Source organism: Poecile atricapillus, chromosome 19, assembly GCF_030490865.1.
Source record: "Poecile atricapillus isolate bPoeAtr1 chromosome 19, bPoeAtr1.hap1, whole genome shotgun sequence".
Lineage (NCBI taxonomy): Eukaryota > Metazoa > Chordata > Aves > Passeriformes > Paridae > Poecile > Poecile atricapillus.
In genome coordinates this window covers 2,573,746-2,594,079 of record NC_081267.1, presented here as the reverse complement: position 1 = coordinate 2,594,079, position 20,334 = coordinate 2,573,746, and the positions used below count along the sequence as shown (strand labels likewise).

Here is a 20,334-nt window from a genome sequence, read left to right as displayed (position 1 = left end):
CCAGTGTGATCCCTGGGACTCCCTGTCTCTCCCAGTATATCGCAGTCAGCCCCAGCACGCTCCCAGTCATTCCCAGCTCCTCCCAGTTCCTCTCAGCATGATTCCAGTTGCTCACAGCCACTCCCAGTCAATCCCAGTATGATTCCAGTCACCCTCAGTGGGATCCCAGTCTCAGCCAGCATGGACCCAGCTGCTCCCACTGTGTCCCAGTATGATCCCAGTTGAGTATGATCCCAGAAAAGTTGTAATTCTTCCCAGTTCCTACCAGTATGATCCCAGTTGTCCCTGGAATAGTCCCAGTCCACCTCAGCATGGTCCAAATCACTCCCAGTTTCTCCCACTGTGGTTCCAGCTGTTCCCAGTTATGGTCACAGACATCCCCAGTATATCTCAGCTGCCCAGAGCATGCTTGTGCTCATTCCCAGTTACCCCAGTAGGGTTCCAGTTATCCCAGTACAAACCAGTCCCTGCCAGTGCTGCCGCTCCTGGGATCCCCCAGCCCTCTCTGTGTTCCCCCCTCCCGCATCTCCCCAGAGGAGCCCCAAGGGCTGGCAGTCCCCAGCCAGGGTCCCCAGCCAGCCCCAGGTTGGATCTGCAGCCCCCAATTTTCCCAGTTTCCCTCTCCTTTTCCCCGGGCCGGGTTCCCCCCGTCCCCAGCGGGTGGGAGCAGCGGAGAGCCCCGCGCTGCCCATCCCGACCTGTCCCGGCTCCATCCCCGCTCCTGCCGTGGGCTGTGAGGGGTTCGGGAACGGGGCACCGAGGGTGTCACTGCTCCTGGGGGAGGAGGAGGAGGAGGGATGGAAGAGGAGGAGCAGTAGGAAGAGGAGGGACAAAGGAAGATAAGGGAAAGGTGAAGGAACCACAAGGTCGAGCACTCCCTGAATTCACAGCCCCCACCTGTGGGATCATCATCCCCCATCCCACAGGTGACCGGGGAGGGCGAGCTCGGCCCAGATATCCTGGGGGGTCCCTGGGTTGGGTTTTTTCAGGGGATGTTTGGAGAATGAAGAACTCGAAAGCTGAGTGGAAAATGCCCCTTGGGGGGACCGTGGGGAGTCCCAGCATCCCTTATTGATGAGATTGAAATGGGGGGAACTTTTTGGATTCCTGGCACTCCCAGCAGCCTCAGGGGGGCAGGGATCGAGTAGACAGAGTACAAGCGTGACGCCCAGCAGCTGGGACAGGGGGGAACCCCTGAACACCAAAGGGAGAGACCAGAGATGGGGAACTTCTGGGAGGTATTTTCAGGGCTGAATCTTGGTGTTTGGGAGGTTTTTATGGATGGCTGGTGACTTCTAGAGATGGACTTGGGCTGAACAAACCCCCTAATCCAATGTGCTCATACACTGTATTTTTCCCCAATCCAGGATTTCTCATTCCCAAATCTTGGCTGGATGGAGGAGGCAGCTGCAAGGAAGAGGAAGATGCCCCAGGACACCCAGGCAGGTGAGGAGGAAGTCAGTGCCCCTTTCCCCCTCTCTCCTGCTCCATCTCCCAGCCCAGCCTGGCCCCCAGCTGCAGGACAACCCCGCTGCCGACGCCGTCCTGCCGGGGACGCACTGGGGGGATCTCCTTCCCCTTCCCTCTGGCACGGAGGCAAATCCCATCCTCTCCTTGTCCTTCCTCCCCCAGACAAGGAGCTGAGGATGGAGACCAGGGAGGACAAATCCCCATGGCAGAACCTCATGGAAGAGACCATTTTGAGCGGCTCCACAGCGCAGGAGTCAAGCAGGAAGGAAAATCCCCAGAGATCCCACAGGAGGAGGGGCTCCAAACCCATCCCAGGGTGCTCTGAGGAGGAAAGACCCACCCTGTGCCGGGAAGGCGGCCGGAGATCCAGCCAGGGCTCTGAGCTGGTGGTCCATGAGCAGCTTCAGGATGGGGAGAAGCCCTACAAGTGCTTGGAGTGTGGGAAGAGCTTCAGCCAGAGGAAAACCCTGATCTGCCACCGGATGATCCACACTGGGGAATGGGCCTACAAGTGTGGGGAATGTGGGAAGGGCTTCAGCTGGAGCTCCCAACTCATCACCCATCAGCGCATCCACACTGGGGAGAGGCCCTACGAGTGTCCCGAGTGTGGAAAGAGGTTTCAGACCAGCTCCCATCTCCTCGTGCACCAGCGGATTCACACAGATGAGAGGCCCTTCCGCTGCCCTGACTGTGGGGAGGGCTTCAAGCGAAACTCCCACCTCATCAGGCACCAGCGGATTCACACGGATGAGAGGCCCTTCCGCTGCCCTGACTGTGGAGAGGGCTTCAAGCAAAACTCCAACCTCGTCACCCACCGGCACATCCACACTGGGGAGAGGCCCTATGAGTGTGGGGAATGTGGGAGGAGCTTCAGCCGGAGCTCCAGCCTGACCGTGCACCAGAGGACTCACACTGGGCAACGGCCCTATGAATGTGGGGAATGTGGGATGACCTTCAGCCAGAGGTCCCATCTGACCATCCACCAGATGATCCACACTGGGGAGAAGCCGTACGAGTGTGGTGAGTGTGGGAAGAGGTTTCAGACCAGCTCCACTCTCCTTGAGCACCAGCGGATTCACACGGATGAGAGGCCCTTCCGCTGCCCTGACTGCAGGAAGGGCTTCAAGGACAACTCCAACCTCATCAGGCACCGGCGCATCCACACTGGGGAGAGGCCCTACGAGTGTCCCCAGTGTGGGAAGAGCTTCTCCAGGAGCTCTCACCTGGCCAAACACCAACAGAGGCACCGGTAAGGGAAGCCCTGCAAGTGCCCCAAGTGCAGGAAGAGCTTTGTGCATTGCTCCAGCTCCATCCTCCATCAGAGGACCCACGTTGTGCGGAGCCCTGATGACCCACGTTCCCAGTGATCTGTGTTGGGAACACACTGGGCTGGTGGTCATTTTATTTTGTTCTGATTATCTTTTGATTCATCTTCATCCCTTTAAAACAGACAAAATTTAGGTAAAAGTCTACAAATTCATCAAAGGCATCTAGAGCCTCACATTTTACTAGTGCTTCAAGGTTATCTGGTATTCATGGAAATGCTTGGGTGTTGTGGAGCTATTTGGTGGAGTTTTCTCCATTTTTTGGCACTCAAAGCAACGAGAGTTTGAACTGTGATCTCAAAACCACTCAATGCCACTGAAAACTGCACAGTCCCACTCAAAACTATTGGAGTCCACAGCCCCTCAGAGTGCGATGCCTCAAGTTTTAGCTTTCATATCTTTCAAATTCTATGCTGCCTAGTTTTTTATTTTTGAACTTCCTGTTAAGTGTTAGTGAGCTCTCTTCACAGAGTAGGTAGACAAAACCATTCCTTTTCTAGCTTGATACCAAGGACAATTATCACAAGTTTCAGGCCCAAAAGTTTAAACAAGGGTGGACTGAAGAGAGAAAACAAGAAGGACAGGACTTCGTCATCTGAAGCTATAACTGGACAATGAACCCAAATATGCAGATGGACCTGAAGTTCTAAAAATGTGAGACCTCGTGATGAGTTGGTTTTGGGTTTTTTTTTTACTATTTTTTGCTCCATTTTGGGTGTAGCCCTTTCCAGGCTCTTGTACTGCCCAAGGTCTGTCCTTGAAGGCCTTTTAATAAACTTTATTCTTAACTCTGTCCGGCCTCTGTTCTAGGTCAGCCTTCTGAAGGCATCAGGTGGAATGGGGTTGGAAGGGGACTGGGTGAAGTGGGATGTAAATCAGGAGGGGTGAGATGGGCACTGGGTGGGGCAGGATGGATGGGATGGAGTTTGGGAGGTGTGAAATGGGGGAAATCGGGCTTGGGAAGGGGGTCTTGATGTCCAGCAGTGATGGGATGGGTTGGGACTGGGACTGGGGATATGGGGTTGGGTCTGCAATGAGACAGCCAAATTTTGGGGATGATGAAGGGAGGGTGTGTCCATTACTGAGTGAGGTTTTGGATATTCCACATTCCTGAAGAGATTTTGGGGTATCTCACGTTTCTGAGGTGGTTTTGGGGCACTCCCCAGCTCTTGGGGTGTTCCTGAGAGCAGCTCCATGGAGCCCCATTGCCAGGGCTGGTTGCCATGGGCACGAGCTCAGAGCTGTAGCCAGAGTGCGTTGCCTCGGTGCTGGAGAGCAGAGAAATGATGAACAGCCCCAGACATCTCCAGGGTGTGTTTGGGGGCAGAGCAAGTTCTGCCTAGGTGGGACAGTCACTGCCCCAGCCCAGCCACTGCAGCCTCTGCTCCAGCCCCAAAGTGGCTGCCAAGCCCCTGGCACCCCAAAAACCCCAGCTGGGAGAGGGAGCAGAGCAGGTGAGGCTGTGACATGGGTGTGACACTGACATGTGCCATGGCCCTGGAGCTCACAGCAGCTGAGATGGCGCTGAATCCAAGGCTGACTGTGGATCTCTGTCCCTCTCTCTCCTTCCCTTACTTCCAGTTTTCAAAATCTGGATGGCTGGAAGTTGGATGGGTTGGACGAGTTGGCTCAGTCTGTGCTTAGTGAAGTGATTTCCTCTAATTGCATGCAGATTTATGATTTCCCGAGTACCTCACTCTCTAAAGTTTGCAGCTGAAAGTTTGTTCCCCCCTCCTGAGAAGTTTGTTGTTTTCTCCCATGCACTGCCCGAGGGGATCGAGGTACCTCAGGTCCCTTTCCAGCAGGGCCCGAGCGAGCTTGGGGCACAGCACAGGGAACTGCAATGCTGAGCCAGCCCTGGCTGGGTTGGAGGAAGCAGAAAGGCCAAGCCCTGAGCCCAGGCCTGGCACAGCAGGGCCTGTCCCTCACGGGTGGCTCGGGGCTCTTTGTGGGGCAGTGGGATGTGAGGGGCAGCAAGGACAAATGCCAGAAACCTGCAAGCCCTGCCAGCCTCCTCAGGGAGGGCCAAGGGAGGAGCAAAGACCTTCCTGGGGCTGTGCCCTGGGCCAGGAGGGATTGTGCCAGTGGAGTTGACCCTAAATTTCTTCTCCCAGGCAGCTTTAGGACATGGAACATGGAGAAGCCAGAGCCAACTCTCAGCTTTCCACAGTCCTCCAGTAGAATCCTGTGTGGGGAGCAGCCTGGGAGCAGGGTTTGTGTGTCAGGGGAGGGGAATTCAGAGCCCTTTTCTCCCCCATGGCCTGAGGGTCTGCATTTTCAATGGCCCTGCAGCTGCCAAAGGGGCCTTTTTCACCCAGCTGAGAACAGTTCTGCTGATGGCCTGTCCTAAACCTGATTTTTCTGCAAATGTGCCAATAAAGCCTCATTTTTTGCAGCCCCAGGTCTTGTATGCATGCAGGTTTCTCAACTGAAGCGTTGGAACAGCTCTGCTAGGTAGTTCTCTTTTCCGTGGTGATATTTTTGGGTTTTTTTAAAATTATCTCCCCGTCAGCTCTGGGCAGAGCTCTGTAACTGTGTGTGACACTTGTCTGTGGCACTGTGGGGGTGGCCAAGGGGACCTTCCCCGAGCTGTCTGCAGAGGAATCCACAGCAGCCCAGGCCGGGGGTGCTCAGTGGCCGCTCAGTTCCGCTGACTGGACGCGGCTCTGGACACTTCCCTTGGAGCATCTCCAGGGAGGGAACGCTGGGGCTGCCCCGGCTGTGGTGTCACTGCCAGGGGAACGCTGGGGCTGCCCCGGCTGTGGTGTCACTGCCAGGGGAACGCTGGGGCTGCCCCGGCTGTGGTGTCACTGCCAGGGGAACGCTGGGGCTGCCCCGGCTGTGGTGTCACTGCCAGGGGAACGCTGGGGCTGCCCCGGCTGTGGTGTCACTGCCAGGGGAACGCTGGGGCTGCCCCGGCTGTGGTGTCACTGCCAGGGGAACGCTGGGGCTGCCCCGCTCCTGCCCCACCCCATCAGCTCTGCCAGCGCCTCCAGGGGACACAAAGGCTGAGCCAAAGGGTGAGAGTTGCACAAGGGGCTGAGCTGGGATCTGGGACCCATTGGGATCATGGAGTCCAGCCCCCGGCCCTGCACAGACACCCCAACAATCGCAGCCTGTGCATCCCTGGCAGCGCTGGCCAAAGGCTCCTGGAGCTGCGGCAGCCTCGCGGCCATGCCCATTCCCTGGGGAGCCTGGGCAGTGCCCCAGCCCCCTGTGGGGGAAGAAGCTTTTGCTGATCTCCAGCCCAGCCCTGCCCTGGCCCAGCTCCAGCCGTTCCCTCGGCTCCTGTCCCTGCTCACCTGGGCAGAGATCAGAGCTTGCCCAGAGAAGCTGTGGCTGCCCCTGGATCCCTGGAAGTGTCCAAGGCCAGGTTGGAAAGGGCTTGGAACAGCCTGGGATAGTGGAAGGTGTCCCTGCCCATGGCAGTTGGTGGAATGATAAGGTTCACTTAAGGTTTAAGGTCTCTTCCACGCCAAGGCATTCTGTGATTCTGTGATTTTGGGAGAGATGCTGAAGCTCTGGCTCAGCTTTATCTCAGCAAATGTCTGGACCCAGCAGCAGCCATGGGAGGGACCATCTCCTCCTCCCTCTCGCTGTGGCTGTAACTCACCCAAGGGCAGTGTCATAAATGAAATTGAAATTTGGGCAACTAGGGCTATTGAGTTAACAGTAGTTTAATAACAAGAAAAAAAAAAGATACAATTTAGTGAATTGAATAAAAGAATACAATTTAGTGGATTGAACAGCAATTTGATATAGAAGGAATACAATTTAGTAAAAGAGTACAATTTAGTGAATATATTCATGTTCACTAAATTCACTATTCACTATTCATATGTATGAATATATATATGAATATAGCTTGCCAGTAAATATGATTAAAGCATGAGCAAAACTGACTGGGGTACGGAGAGGGCTTCTCACCCCACCTCACATACAAAACAAAACAATTCAAACTAAACTTATATACTGTATACTTATACATATTCATTCATGTTTCCAGTAAGTCTCCTCCAATTTCTGATTCCTTAATTTTTCATCACTATTCTTCATGGTGCATGCTTCACTTGTTGCTAGAGGGTCTTCTGTCTTCTTTTGGTGGTATTTTGGATGAAGGCTTACACTCATCCTCATTGTCATCTGGATAACCTTACAGGCTGTGTGTGCGTCCTAAGCTTTGTGTTATGTAAGTAAGCATTGTGCTCAACTAATTAGTCTTATGTTTTATAATTTTCAGGCCCTATGCCTAAATTCATTCCAACTTTATCCATCTCAAGGTCGATTTTGTCTTAGGACATTTCTTATCTCAAAACTACATCCTGTACCTTAATTTTAACATGTAACATCTGTACAGGGGGTACATCTGCCTTGTAACACTAATTCCCTTGATTGCTCCTAATAATAACTTTCCAAATAGTTACAATTTAGTTAGCATGAATCATTTCCATTTATTACAGGAGGGTGTGAAAACAGGAGCATTGTTTGGTGTGGCCTCCTCTCTGCCTTTCACACCTTTCAGTGCTTTGACCCAGCCCAGAGCTTTCTCCAAGAGTGCAATGAAGCAGCTGTTCCTGCTCCCAGCTCTGGCTTTTTCCAGTCTCTGACCCTGACTGGTTTTGTCCCTCTTGCTGTGCCCTCTGTTCCCCCAGGGGGCTGCCCCAGGCTGAGGGATCAGATCCAGGCACTGCTGCTGCTCCCTGGGGACCAGCCCCAGTTTGGTTGTTGCTGTCAGTGCCAGCAGAAGCGGTGGCTGGAGCAGCGGGTGCTGACAGTGCCCCAAGGCCCGGGGCTGGAGGGGTCCCTGGGCTGGGGCTGGGAGGGAGCTGCCCCTTGTTCTCCCTCTGCCTCACGCAGAGCTGGGCCGGGCACAAGTGGGGCAGCAGAGCCAACAGGGAGCCTGCGAGTCTCTTCCAGCCGTGCCTGCTCAGAGTTTGGCCTTGGAGCTTCAGGTGGGCAAAGGCAGCTGCTCTGCTCCCTCTGCGTGTGCCCGTGTTCAGCAGTGCTGCTCCATCAGTCTGTGCCCAGCAACGGGGAAAAGCCTCAGCCCTGCAGGGCCAGGAGCTGCCGGGCTCTGCCTGAGCAGCTCAGCCAGCGGGAAGGGAGCTGCTCCACACGGGAACCAGGAGCAAAGGACATGCCTTTTCTAGGACATGCTTTCTGTAAACAAACAAACAAACAAACAAACAAAAAAACACTAAAAAAATATGAAAGATAAAAATTACTCCCAAATGAGTAGTGAAAAAAGATCTATAACTCTGGAGTAAGAAAGAGGTAACCGATCTTTTGAAAAAGAGAACTCAGCTTTGATTTCAGTTAGTTTGTACACGTGCTAGTGGAAAGGATCCATTACCTGCCTTCCTTTAGATATTTGATGGATGTTTTCCAATATTAAGATATTTTACACTGCAGTTAAAGGAACAGGAAATTGAAATACATGTTCTTCATGACTGTGTCTTGAGTGTAAAAATTTTGCAGTTTGAAACTTGGACATAAAGTGTTGCAAATGGAAGTGATAAATCCCAATGGACTGAGTGAATGCAGCTTTTCCTATGGCATGTGCAGCACTCCAAGGACTTCCTCAGTGGGGCTGTGGGTGCTTGGAGCTTTGTCCTGTGCCACTCCGGGATGTCATGAAATGGGACTTCACCTGCCACCAGCCCAGGTCACGCTCTGCCACCCCAGCTCCTTGGACCTTGTGTCCCCAAAGAAGACACAAGGTGTTTCTGCTGCTCCACCTTTGCACAGATCCACAGAGAGCTGGGATTATCCCAAGTCTCGTGTCTCCATTGTGCCATATTCCTAAAGAACCAGCAGCCCATCCTGACGAATATGGTGAGTTACGTGGATGGTTGTCAGCTCCTTTTCCTGCCTAGAAATCCTGAAACTGCTTCTAAATGCTGTTCCCTACAGCTCTTGGACACCTACTCACACAGAGCTGGGAAAAAAATGCCCTGGCCATGGCTTACAAGGTGAGTTATGCCAAAGTTAGAGCTCTGTGGGAAATCTCTATCCATCCCTATCCTTTTAATATATCTGTACGTGGGGGTGTGCATGGATGTGTCTTGTATGGAAAGGAAGGAGTGTGCAAACAATGTGACTGACACTTTCACTCTCTGTGTTCATTCCATACTCATGGGTACCAAGATATTATGGAAACCTTTGCAAGGACAGACCTTCTGTCCATGGATACAGAGACATCCAAGAGCCCCTGGCACAGACAGACCCTTCTGTCCATGGATACAGAGACATCCAAGAGCCCCTGGCACAGACAGACATTGCTGCTCTTCAGCCACTGACAGGATGAGTCCCTGAGACTGGGGCTTGGCCTTCCTCATGGTGAGGGGCATCAAGGAAGGCTGCAGTATGATGGAGACTGTGATGGGCTGGGAACTCACTGGGGGAAAGGAGGGAGCAGTTGTGAAGTAAAAGGCAGGTGGGGGAGAGAACTGTTCAGAGAAGGGCTGAGCTACAGCTTGAGCAAGATGAAAAATGTCATTTGGGATCATCCCAGATGGATTTCATTTCAGAAGTTATGGAACAAGTTTAATTTTTGGGAGGTGTCATGTTTTCCCTTGGAGGTGGACACTCTGCAGACTTGAGCTGCATTGCCAAAATGCTCCAGTCTCTGCTGCAGGTCACACCGTTTCTTCTTTGGCTGATCCCGGCGCGGTGCTGAGCCCAGCAGAGCCCTGGCAGAGCCCAGAGCAGCCTCAGCATCCGCAGAGCCCGGCTGCAAGGAGAGAAAGCAGAAACCGCCCGTCAGCTGAAGGCTCCTGTCCCCTTGTCCCAGCCAGCCGCGGTGCCCAGGCCATGCTGGCCGTGCTCAGAGCTGGGCCCAAAGCTGCCCATCACTGCTGCCTTTGGGAGCAGAGCAGGAGGGCAGGACATGTGCCCAGCCTGCAGCCAGCCACGGCAGATCCAGCCCCTCAGCAGCTGCCCAGAGCGGGATGCTCCTGTGCCCGCTGCCATCTCCCAAAAGCTCTTGTCCCACCCATGCCAAGGAGATGAGGACCCACCTCACACCATCCGCTGCCAGAAGAAAAGCTGGTCCCAAACGATGTCCTCAGTCTTCTCCAAGGGCACGGCCCATCCACGCCACAGCTGGTCCCAAGCACTTCCCGATCCAGTCTGGATCCCACCTAGAACGCTTCCTTTAGAAAAACAAACAACAAATTAATGAAAATAGATTACAGACAAAAAGGGGAAACAAGAAAAATGGTAAAAAATCTTATCTCTGTCAGAAGCTTGAGCAAGGCCCAACCCCTACATTCTGGGGAAAAACCCACCCATGGGTGAGGGAAGCCCATGCTTTCTCCCTTTCCCCCTGCACTGTCCCCCAAAATCACGGTGATCCCAAAGCAAAGCAGGGGAGTGGAGCAGCCCAAGCCCTTCCTTGCCTGCACAGCAAAGCAGCCGTGCTCAGGTTCTGGAGTCCCACCTGTGCTCCTGCCATGGGGGTTTGTTTGTGTCGGGCTGGCTGCCCCAGCCCCAGCCCGGGGCACGGTGGGTGGTGGGGGCTGTTGGCAGGGCCAGGATCCCACTCCCATTTCGTAACCACCCCAGCCCATGTCCCCAGCCCTGCCAAAAACCAGCTGGGCAGCCACTGAGGAATCAGTTGCATCTGCCCCAGTGAAGGGGAAACCTTTGGTTCCCGGCCAATGCTCAAATCTGGGAGCATCCCCCTGGGTCTGGACTGACCTGAAAATTCACTGTGGGGCCTGGATTTGAAGAAGGTGCCAGAATCAAAGTCCATCATCGCCAGCTGCCGCTGGCCAGGTGGAGGAAGAGGTTGTCATCCTCGCTGTTTTCCTCCATGTCTCCAGCAGCAGCAGCAGCCCCACCTGGTCCAGCTTCTCCAGGGGCTCCTTCTTCCCTGGGGTGACACCAGGCTGTCAGGGTTCTGCCCAGGGCCCGGCTGTCAGTGAACCAGGACAAGCAAAACCAGCTCAGATGGTGCCCACCAGTGCTGGGCAGAGCAGCTCAGCTCCAGCACAAGGGCTGTGTGTTCCCATTTGATGAGCCCAGTGCAGTGACACAGGTAGGACAAAAAAGTCTGGGTTTCTTTGCTGCTGATTGCCAGGGCATGTGTGGAGCTGTAACTTACCAGGTCCCTGCATCACTGTGCCTGTGGCTCTCTCCCTTCTTCTAGGGCTGATGAATATCCTGCATCCAGGGATCATGGAACAGGTCTTCTAATGAGGGCCTGTCCAAGGAGTTCAGGGATAAACACCACCTGATCAGAAGCTGGCAATCTGGGGAGAGAAACCACAAACCACTGGTCAGTTGGAGAAGGCTCCTGTCTGCTTTGCCCCACTATTCCCGTGCCCAGGCCACGCTGGATGTGCTCAGAGCTGGGCCTAAACTTTCCCATTAATTTTTTTGTTTTGGAGGAGAGCAGCAGAGCAGGACATGTGCCACCTCCTCAGCAGCTGCCAGAGCGGGATGCTCACGAGCCCGCTGCTGTCTCCCAACACTGGTGTTCCCCCCGTGCCCAGAGATGAGGATTCACCTTGGGAGAGCCGTTGTGGCAGCGGGAGCTGGCCCCATCTGATGTTCCTGCCCCTCCTGAAAGGGTGCTCCCCGCAGACCATCTCGTGCAGCAGGGTGCCCAGGGTCCAGACGGTCGCTGCCTCGCCATGGTACCACCCAAAGTCGTTCCATTCCGGGGGGCTGTATGATGGTGTTCCTATGGAATATGGATGGAGCTCATCAGGGGGATGCTGCTGCTCCCAGAGCCTGACCCCAGCATCCCTGGGCATGTGGGGGCTTCCCCAGTGGCCCATGGGGTGACCTGCTGCCCTCTCGCCAGCACCTGGGACTTGGGTACAAATCCGTGTCTGGAAACGAAGTCACTGGTGCTGGAAGAGGGCAGCAGAAACCCTGGCAAGGCCCGACCATGACACACAAAGGGAAATACCCACTCAGTGCTGGGGAAAAACCATACCCACATCCTCCCTGCTGGCATTGCCCAAAACATATTTTGAACCAAAGCAAACCAGGTGAGCAGAGCAGTCCAAGCCCATTCTCAACTGCACACCAAACCAGCTGGTGCACAGGTCCTGGGTCCCCCTCTCTGCTACCCCCACCCACGGAGGATTTTGTCAGGCTGGCTGCCCCAGCCCCAGTCCTGGCCAGAGTGGCAGGCAAAGGCTGCCAGCAGGGCTGGAAGATGGGTCCCCACCCAGCTCTGCTCAAAAGCAACTTGGCTGAAGACTCAGTCCTGTGACTGGCAGCAAAAGGGAGAATCCCTCCTGCCACACCCTTGTTGCGCCAGGAGATGTTGGGCCAGGAGATGCCAGGACCAGGAGCCTACCCCTGTGTGGGCTCACCTGCAAATTGAGTGTAGGCTGTCTCCTGAAGGTAGGTGCCACAGCCGAAGTCTATCAGTTTTGCCTCGCCGGTGTCCAGGTCTACCAAGATGTTGTCCGGTTTTATATCTCGGTGCAGGACCCCGCAGCTGGTGCAGTGCCGCACGGCTGCCAGGACCTGCCGGAACAGCTCCCGCGCCTCTTCCTCGGACAGGAACTTCCGTGCCCGAATGAAGTGCCGCAGGTCCTGACACCGCTCTGGGCGCTCCAGCACCATAACAATGTAGCTGGGGAGCTCAAGCCACTCCAGCAGCTGCACCACGCCGGGGAAGCCTGTGGACACCTTGTCCAGCAGCACTATCTCCAGTGGTGCGCTGGTGCCGTCGGGCTGCGGGAGGAGCACGGTGCTGTCAGTGGGGCTGAGGCCGTGCCAGGGCTCGGGAAGCCCTCAGCCAGCCCGGGATGCTCTGTGCCCTCCGCTGGCCCCATGCCCGCTCTCCCTCCAGGTGTCCTGGCAGCTCCCACCCTGCCGGGTCCTGGCTCATCCTCGCCCGGCATGCCCCGGCTTCTGCCGCTGGCCCCACTCACTCACCAGCTCGCCCCAGTGCCGGACGCGGTTCCGTGGCACCTTTTTGATGGCCACCTGTAAGCCAAAGGGAACAGCGGATTCAGCTCAGCGCCTGCCGTGTCCATGTCCAGCCCCATCCTACTCCTCCGCCCCCTTCTCCTCCTCCGCCCCCTCCGCCCGCTCCTCCTCCTCCGCCCGCCGCTGGCCCCACCGCTCACCGGGAGTCCGTCCGAGAGCCGAGTGGCTGCGAAAACTCTGCCAAAGCCGCCGCGTCCCAGCAGTGAACCCACTCGGTAGCGCTGCTGCAGGGCCTCCTGCGCCTTCCCTGGGGAAGAGACGCGGCCGTCAGTGCTCGGCCCGGGGCCAGGAACGGCCCCCGAGCGCTCCCCGACCTCCCCGGGCCGGGCATCCGCAGGCGTTCGCTCTTTGGAACGCGACAGCGGCGGCTCGGGGCCGGCGGCCGCGCTGCTGAGCGGCGGAGCTCGGGCCGGGGAAGCCGCAGCGGAGGCGGCAGCAGCGGCCGCGCCGCCTGTGTCCTCCGCGGTCCCCGGGAGGAGCCGGGGCCGGGGCCGGGGCCGGGGCCGGGGCCGGGGCCGGGGCCGGGGCCGGGGCCGGGGCTGGGGCCGGGCCAGGCGGAGCCAAAGGGCAGCGATGCCGCCCCAGCCCCAGGCAATGATGCCCGCCCAGCAGCGCCAGCGCCAGCACAGCCAGAGCTGGGCGGAGGCGAGACCGCGGGGGGATGCTCGGGGCCAGGGCCGGGGCCTGGGCCGGGGACGTGGCCGGGGCCGGGGGCGGACCGGGGGCATGGCCCGGGTGGGCACGGGGAGAGGGAAACTGGAAGGGAATGAGACACAGGAAAAGGGAGACCGGGATGGGGTGCGGGACAGTGGGAGAGGGAGAAGAGTGACAGGAATTGATAAATTCTCTGCTTTCGCTGCTGCCGCTGCTGCCGCTGCTGCTGCTGCTGCCGCTGCTGCCGCTGCAACTGAAGCACCGGGACCGTTTGTCCCCGTGTCCGTTTGTCCGTTGCCCGCTCGGCCCCGCCCCGAGCCCCGCGCTCCCCGGGCAGCCCCTGAGCCTGGCCAAACACGGGAACTTTGCCCTGGTGAGCCAAGAGCCAGAGTCTTGACTCCTGCACAGGGGCACAGCAATGCCCTTGGCTGCTGCTGTGCCTTGTCCCTGCTGAGGGTCAGACAATGTCTGAGCACATTCCCTGAATGCAGAATTTGTACCTGAGCCAAGCACTGCACTTGTGTCTCCAGCATTGCTTTCCAAGTAAAACAGGGGGAGTCAAACTGGGTGTAGCTCATGGTATTTTACAGTGTCTAAAACTTGCCAAGTCTCAGATCTTAGAGGTGAGATCCATTTGGAATGAATGGGATGGAGAAACAGTGCAAGATGGAGAAGGGAAACATAAAAATCAATAGAGAAAAATAGAAAAAAACATATTGGTTGTTTCTTTGGATTTTATTTTCATTTCTTAAAAAAGTTGTTTCAATTTTCCCAGAATCTCCTCCCCAGTCCTGTCCTTTCCAAAAACCTGTCCTGGAGAACAAGGCACAGCTCCTGTCACAAGATGTGCCCCCAGCTGCAGCTTCTCTTGGCTTCCCACACTGTGAATGCAGCACAACTCTTGCAGCAAAGCAGGACAAATATCTGAAGAACTTGACAACTTGTTCTTTCTTTTCCTTGTGCACTGGGGAGTTGTGCCATTGGTGAGGTTTTCATTGTTCCTCTTCTAGCCAAAGAAAACATGATGGGCTGCCAGGAATTGTTGGGGAATACAAGCCTGGCTGAATGTGGAGAAAGAATCTCCAGAGCCTGCAGCCAGCAGTGGAGAGCTCATCATTCCAATAGCCCCATGGACATCTTGAAAGTGATCTGGAATGTGAAGATGGGCTGACAGAGGGAGTTTGTTTCTGTGTTCAGTTTAGATGGTTCTATATCTCTTGCAGTGGTAGAAATCAAGAGCACAATCAGTTGATGATAAGCACCAGAACATGATAAGCTGGAGCTCTCAGTGGATGAGAGAAAGAATGTGAAAAGGAGAAATGCAGGGAATGACTTGGTGAACTTTGTGTGTAAGAAGGGTCATTTTTTCCTAATAATTCCCAATTCATTCCCTTTGCTTTTATCCTTTTAACAAGGCAAATTGCATCTCAGATTCCCCACGAAATGAGAACCCTGAGCTTGTGGAACTGCCTGAAAGGTGCCCTGTGCCTTTTTCTTCTGCTGCTCAGAAGAAGCAATGAAGCGAGTTGGGAAGTTCTGGTATTTCCTATTCCTGATGGATTTTTTCTTTTTATTTGCCACTGCAGAGGCAATTTCTGTGATGGCCTCTGTCAGTTGATTCTATTTCAGCAGCAGCAGCAACAGGGCTGTGTTTGAGCACTGCAAATGTGACCTGTGTGGCTTTAATTCTCCTTGATTTATTGCTCAGGGACGTGGGAGCATTTTGATGTCTGCTACTGATCGTGATGCCTGAAACAAAAATCCTGAGTTCCCTGTGACAAAAGCACAGTGGGTAGCACTGATTGAAAGAGGCAATTGCAGCTGTACTGCTAAAATTCAAGTGGCAAGCAGAAGAGGGGCAAGATCAGCCGGGATCTACAACTGCCAAGACAAATGTAGATGAAATAATTTTGTGGGATTTTTCTGGAATTTTGTGGTATTTTTCTTGAATTTTATGGAATTTTTGTGGAATTTAGTGGAAATTTGAGGATATTTTGTGGGATGTTTCTAGAATTTGGTGGGGTTTTGAGAAGATTTAGGGAATTTTGTGGGATTTTTCTGCAATTTTGTGGGATTTTTTTTAGATTTTATGGGATTTTTCTTAGATTTTGTGGAAATTCGTGGAGATTTTAAGAGACATTTATGGAATTAGATGGGGTCTTGAGAAGATTTAGGCAATTTTTGGATTTTTTTCTGGAATTTTGAGGTTTTTTGAGGAGACACGAAGAATTTGGTGAGGGATTTAGATTTTGTGGAAATTTGTGGAGGTTTTGTGCAATTTCGCTGGAATTTTCTGGAACTTTGAAAAAATTGAAAGAATTTTGTAGGATTTTTCTGGAATTTTGTGGGATTTAGAAGAGACATAAAGCATTTTGTGGTATTTTCTTAGATTTTGTGGTATTTTGTGGAGATTTGGTAGGATATTTCTGGAATTTGGTAGGGTATTGGGAAGGTTTAGGGAATTCTGTGGGATTTTTTTCTGGTATCTTGTGGGATTTTGACGAGACTTGAAAAATTTTGTGGGATTTTTTTTAGATTTTTTGGAAATTTATAGAGATTTGGTGGGATGTTTCTGGAATTTGGGAAGGGTTTTTTTTAATTTTATAGGATATTGAGAAGATTTTGTGGGAGTTTTGTGGAATTTTCAGGGATTTTAAGGAAATATGAAGTATTTTGAGGTATTTTCTTAGATTTTTTTTTTTAATTTTGTGAAGATTTTTTTTGCGACTGTGGGATTTTGCGAAAGTTCAAATAATTTTGTGGGATTTTTCTGAAATCTTGAGGGATTTTGAGGAGACTTGAAGAATTTTGAAGGACTTTTATTAGATTTGGTGGTGTTTTGTGGAGATACGGTGGGGTGTTTCTAGAATTTGGTAGGGTTTTGAGTAGATTTCTGCAATTTTGTGGAATTTTTTTCTGGAATTTGTGGGATTTTATGGAGACTTGAAGAATTTTGTGTGATGTTTCTGGAATTTAGTGGGATTTTTTTTAATGTTGTGGAATTTTCTGGTGTTTTGTGGGATTTTGAGGAGACTTGAAAAATTTTGTGGGATATTTCTTGGATTTTGTGGAAATTTGTGGCGATTTGGTGGGAAGTTTCTGGAATTTGGTTGGGTTTTCAGAACATTTCGGGAATTCTGTGGGATTTTTCTGCAAATTTGTGGATTTTTCTTGAACTTTGTAGGATATTGAGATTTTGTGGGAGTTTTGTGTAATTTTGAGGAATTTGAGGAGACATGAAGAACTTTGAGGTATTTTCTTAGATTTTGTGGTATTTTTTGGAGATGTGAGATGTTTCTGGAATTTGGTGGGGTTTTGTGAAGATTGATGCAATTTGGAGGGATGTTTCTGGAATTTTGTGAGATTTTTCTTGATTTTTCTAGGATATTCAAGAAATTTTGTGAGATGTTTCTGGAATTTGGTAGGGTTTTGGGAAGATTTAGGGATTTTTTTTAGTTTTTTTCAATTTCTTGAGATTTTTTTGCAATTTTGTGGGATTTTGCATAAATTTAAATAATTTTGTGCGATTTTTATGGAATTTTTAGGGATCTTGAGGAGACATCAAGAATTTTGTGGGATTTTTCTTAGATTTTGTGGTATTTTGTGGAGATTTGGTGGGATGTTTCTGGAATTTGGTGGGGTATTTAGACCATTTAGGAAATTGTGTGGGATTTTTCTGGATTTTTGTGCAATGTTTCTGGAATTTTTGGGGGGTTTTGTGGAATTTTGAGAGGTTTTGAGGAGACATGAAAATTTTGTGGGATTTTTCTTAAATTTTGTGGAAATTTATGGAGACATGAAAAGATTTAGGGAATATTTGGAGATTTTTCTGGAATTTTGTGGGATTTTTCTGGAATTTTGTGAGATTTTCAGACAATTTAAAGGAATTTTTGTGATTTTCCTGGGATTTTGTGGGATTTTTTTTGTATTGTCTGGGATTTTTCTGGAATTATATGGGATTTTTCTTAGGGATTTTTGTGGGTTTTTTCGGGGATATTATGGGATTTTCCTGCAATTTCGTAGGATTTTTCTTGAATTTTGTAGGATTTTTCTGGAATTTTGAGGGAAGTTTCTGGAATTTTGTGGGATTTTTTTGGAATGTTGTGGAAATTTGAGTAGATCATGTGTGATGTTTCTGGATTTTGGAAAAATTTTGAGAAGATTTGAAGAATTTTGTGGCTTTTTTTTAAATTTTGTGTAAAAATGAGGAGACTCGAAGAATTCTGTCAGATTTTTCTTAGATTTTGTGGAAATTTGTGGAGATTTTATGGGATGTTTCTGGAATTTGGTGGGGTTTTGAGAAGATTTCTGCAATTTTGTGGGATTTTTCTTGCATTTCGTGGGATTTGTGGAGACTTGAAGAATTTTTGGGGATTTTTCTTAGATTTTGTGGAATTTTGTGGAGATTTTGTGGGATGTTTCTGGAATTTGGTAGGGTTTTAAGAAGATTTAGGGAGTTTTGTGAGATTTTTTGTAGAATTTTGTGGATTTTTTTCTGGAATTTTGTAGGATTTTGAGAGCATTTGGGGCAATTTTTATGAAGATTTTGATGAAAAAACCAGGAAAATAAAAGGGGTAAATCTGCTAAAATTTTGGTAAACAAAAGTGAAAAGCAAAACCATCCAAAGGGACCTGAACTCTGCGCTAAATCCGCATGGTTTGGCCCAACATCAGCCAAATGGGGTTAAAATCATCCCAAGGTGTCCAAATTGCAACCAAAAGGGCATAAAAATGCCCAAAGTGGTGTAAAACCCACTCCAAATGGCCTAAAATCACCCTTGAATCTCCCAAATGGTGCAAGATCCACTCTGAAAGTCGCTGGTTTTGTCTCAAATCATCCAAAGGGCCCCAACATCCCCCAACCTGGCCTGAAACGCCCAAAGGGACCTGAAATCACCCGAAAAGGGCTCGGTTCGACCGGCACCGGGACTGGGAGCGAGACCAAGATCGAGACTGAGACCGAGACTGAGACCGAGAGCGGGCCTGAGACTGGGACTGAATCCGGCACCGGCACCGAGACCGGCACCGCTCCGGGACCGGGACTGAGACCGGGACTGGGACTGAGACCGGGACCGGGACTGAGACCGGGACCGGCACCGCTCTGGGATTGAGATCGACACCGGGACCAGAATCGGCTCCAGGAGTGCCCCGGGACTGCTCTGAGACTGAGACCGAGGCCAGCACAGGGACTGGGATCAACACCAGGAGCGCTCTGAGACCGAGACTGAGACCAGAACTGGGATCAGCACCGGGATCACTCCTGGAGCAGCACTGGGATCAGCACCAGGATCACTCCAGGACCAGCACTGGGATCAGCACCGGGATTACTCCAGGACCAGCACTGGGATCAGCACCGGGATCACTCCTGGGCCAGCACTGACACTGGGACAGGAACAGCTCCGAGGCCAAGACTGAGACCAGGACTGAAACCAGCACTGGCACCGGCACTGAGACTGGCACCGCTCCGGGACCGAGACCGAGACCGGGACTGAGAGTGAGATGGAGACAAAGACTGGGACTGGGAGCGCTCTGGGACCGACAGTGGGACCACCACAGCTCCGGGACAGAGATCGACACCGGGACCGGAATCAGCTCTGGGATCGCTCCGGGACCACCGCGTTCACTCCGAGCAGTTTTGGCCCTGCCCCCGGGCGAGACTGGGAAGGGCTGGGAGGGACTGGGAAAGAACTGGGAGGGAACTGGGAGGGAGCCCTGGGCAGGGCAGGACCGCCTCGGTTCGCATCGTTCTGGTGCAGCCATCCCGGTCCATGTGGTCCCTGTCCATGTGATCCCAATCTCTGATGCTGATCCATACGGTCCCGGTCTGTGCAATCCCAGTCTGTGCAATCCCAGTCTGTGCAATCCCAGCCCATGGATCCCAGTCTGTGTGGTCCTGCATGGCACACACTCCAAGAATCTGGAATTCCAGTTCCCAGCAAGGAAAAGATGTTCCTGCCCTTAAAGGCAAAGCTCTTGAGAAGGGGCCGAGAGCCAAGTGCAGCAAGATCTTACAGTGACATTTCCCTGCCAGCCCCCAGAACTTCACCCATGCTTGTTGTAGCTCCTGGACTGGGAATTAAATCAGGGGAGGGTCTCTGGTGGGAGCTGCCCTGGGTGCAGGGAGACGCTGATGTCAGTGTTCAGGAACACACATAATCACAGATTGATTATATGCAGGTGCTTGATTGAAGCACACGGGAACTAGGGGTATCAGCAACCCAAATCTAGCTCCATCGTCTTTGTCCAAAGTGCACATATTTCTACAATTTCAGCTGTAGCAGTAATCACTATAACAACCTTATCAATATTGCCTCATTAATATTGCTTGATTAGTTTTATCAATATTGCTTCATGAGAGTTAGCTCATCCTTGTACAAACATGTATGAATCTTATCTCTGGGTGGGTATCTTGGAATTCCCAAGTACCAGTTCCCTTTAACGTAAACATTTCAGCTTGCTAGACCATCCCCAATACCAGACATTCTTGTGGCCTACTTCTTCATGGTTTTAAGAAACATTTTCAGAAACATTTAACCTCATAATAACAAGGCTTTCACTGCTGCGGTGTCACAGACAGTGGAACACTGGGGCTGTCATGGCTGTGGTGTCACAGAGAGGGGAGCACTGGGGGTGTCACTGCTGCGGTGTGTGATAGATTGACATTTAAGTGAAAAAGAGAAACAGCTAAAGAATTTAAGGTTGCTGGAGGCTGATGGAAGTTTTTTCTCCTGGCCTATAACTGGTCATTTCCGAGAACTGACAGTAGTTTTGACCATTGAAAAGTGGTATCAACCTGTGAACATCACCCTTTGAATCTTAAGCCCGGGAATTTCTCTTTTTCTTTGGTTTCTGGCTTTTGAAGAGCTAACAGGGCTCTGGTTCATCCTCCTCCCCCCCAGGTCGGACAAGGCCACAGGGAGAGTGGGGC

General features: G+C 52.0%; 1 pseudogene; it reads left to right on the top strand.

The window, feature by feature from the left end:
- The window catches only part of LOC131586324 (zinc finger protein 850-like), a 505,482-nt pseudogene that overhangs the window by 437,322 nt on the left and 47,826 nt on the right, over window positions 1-20,334 (top strand).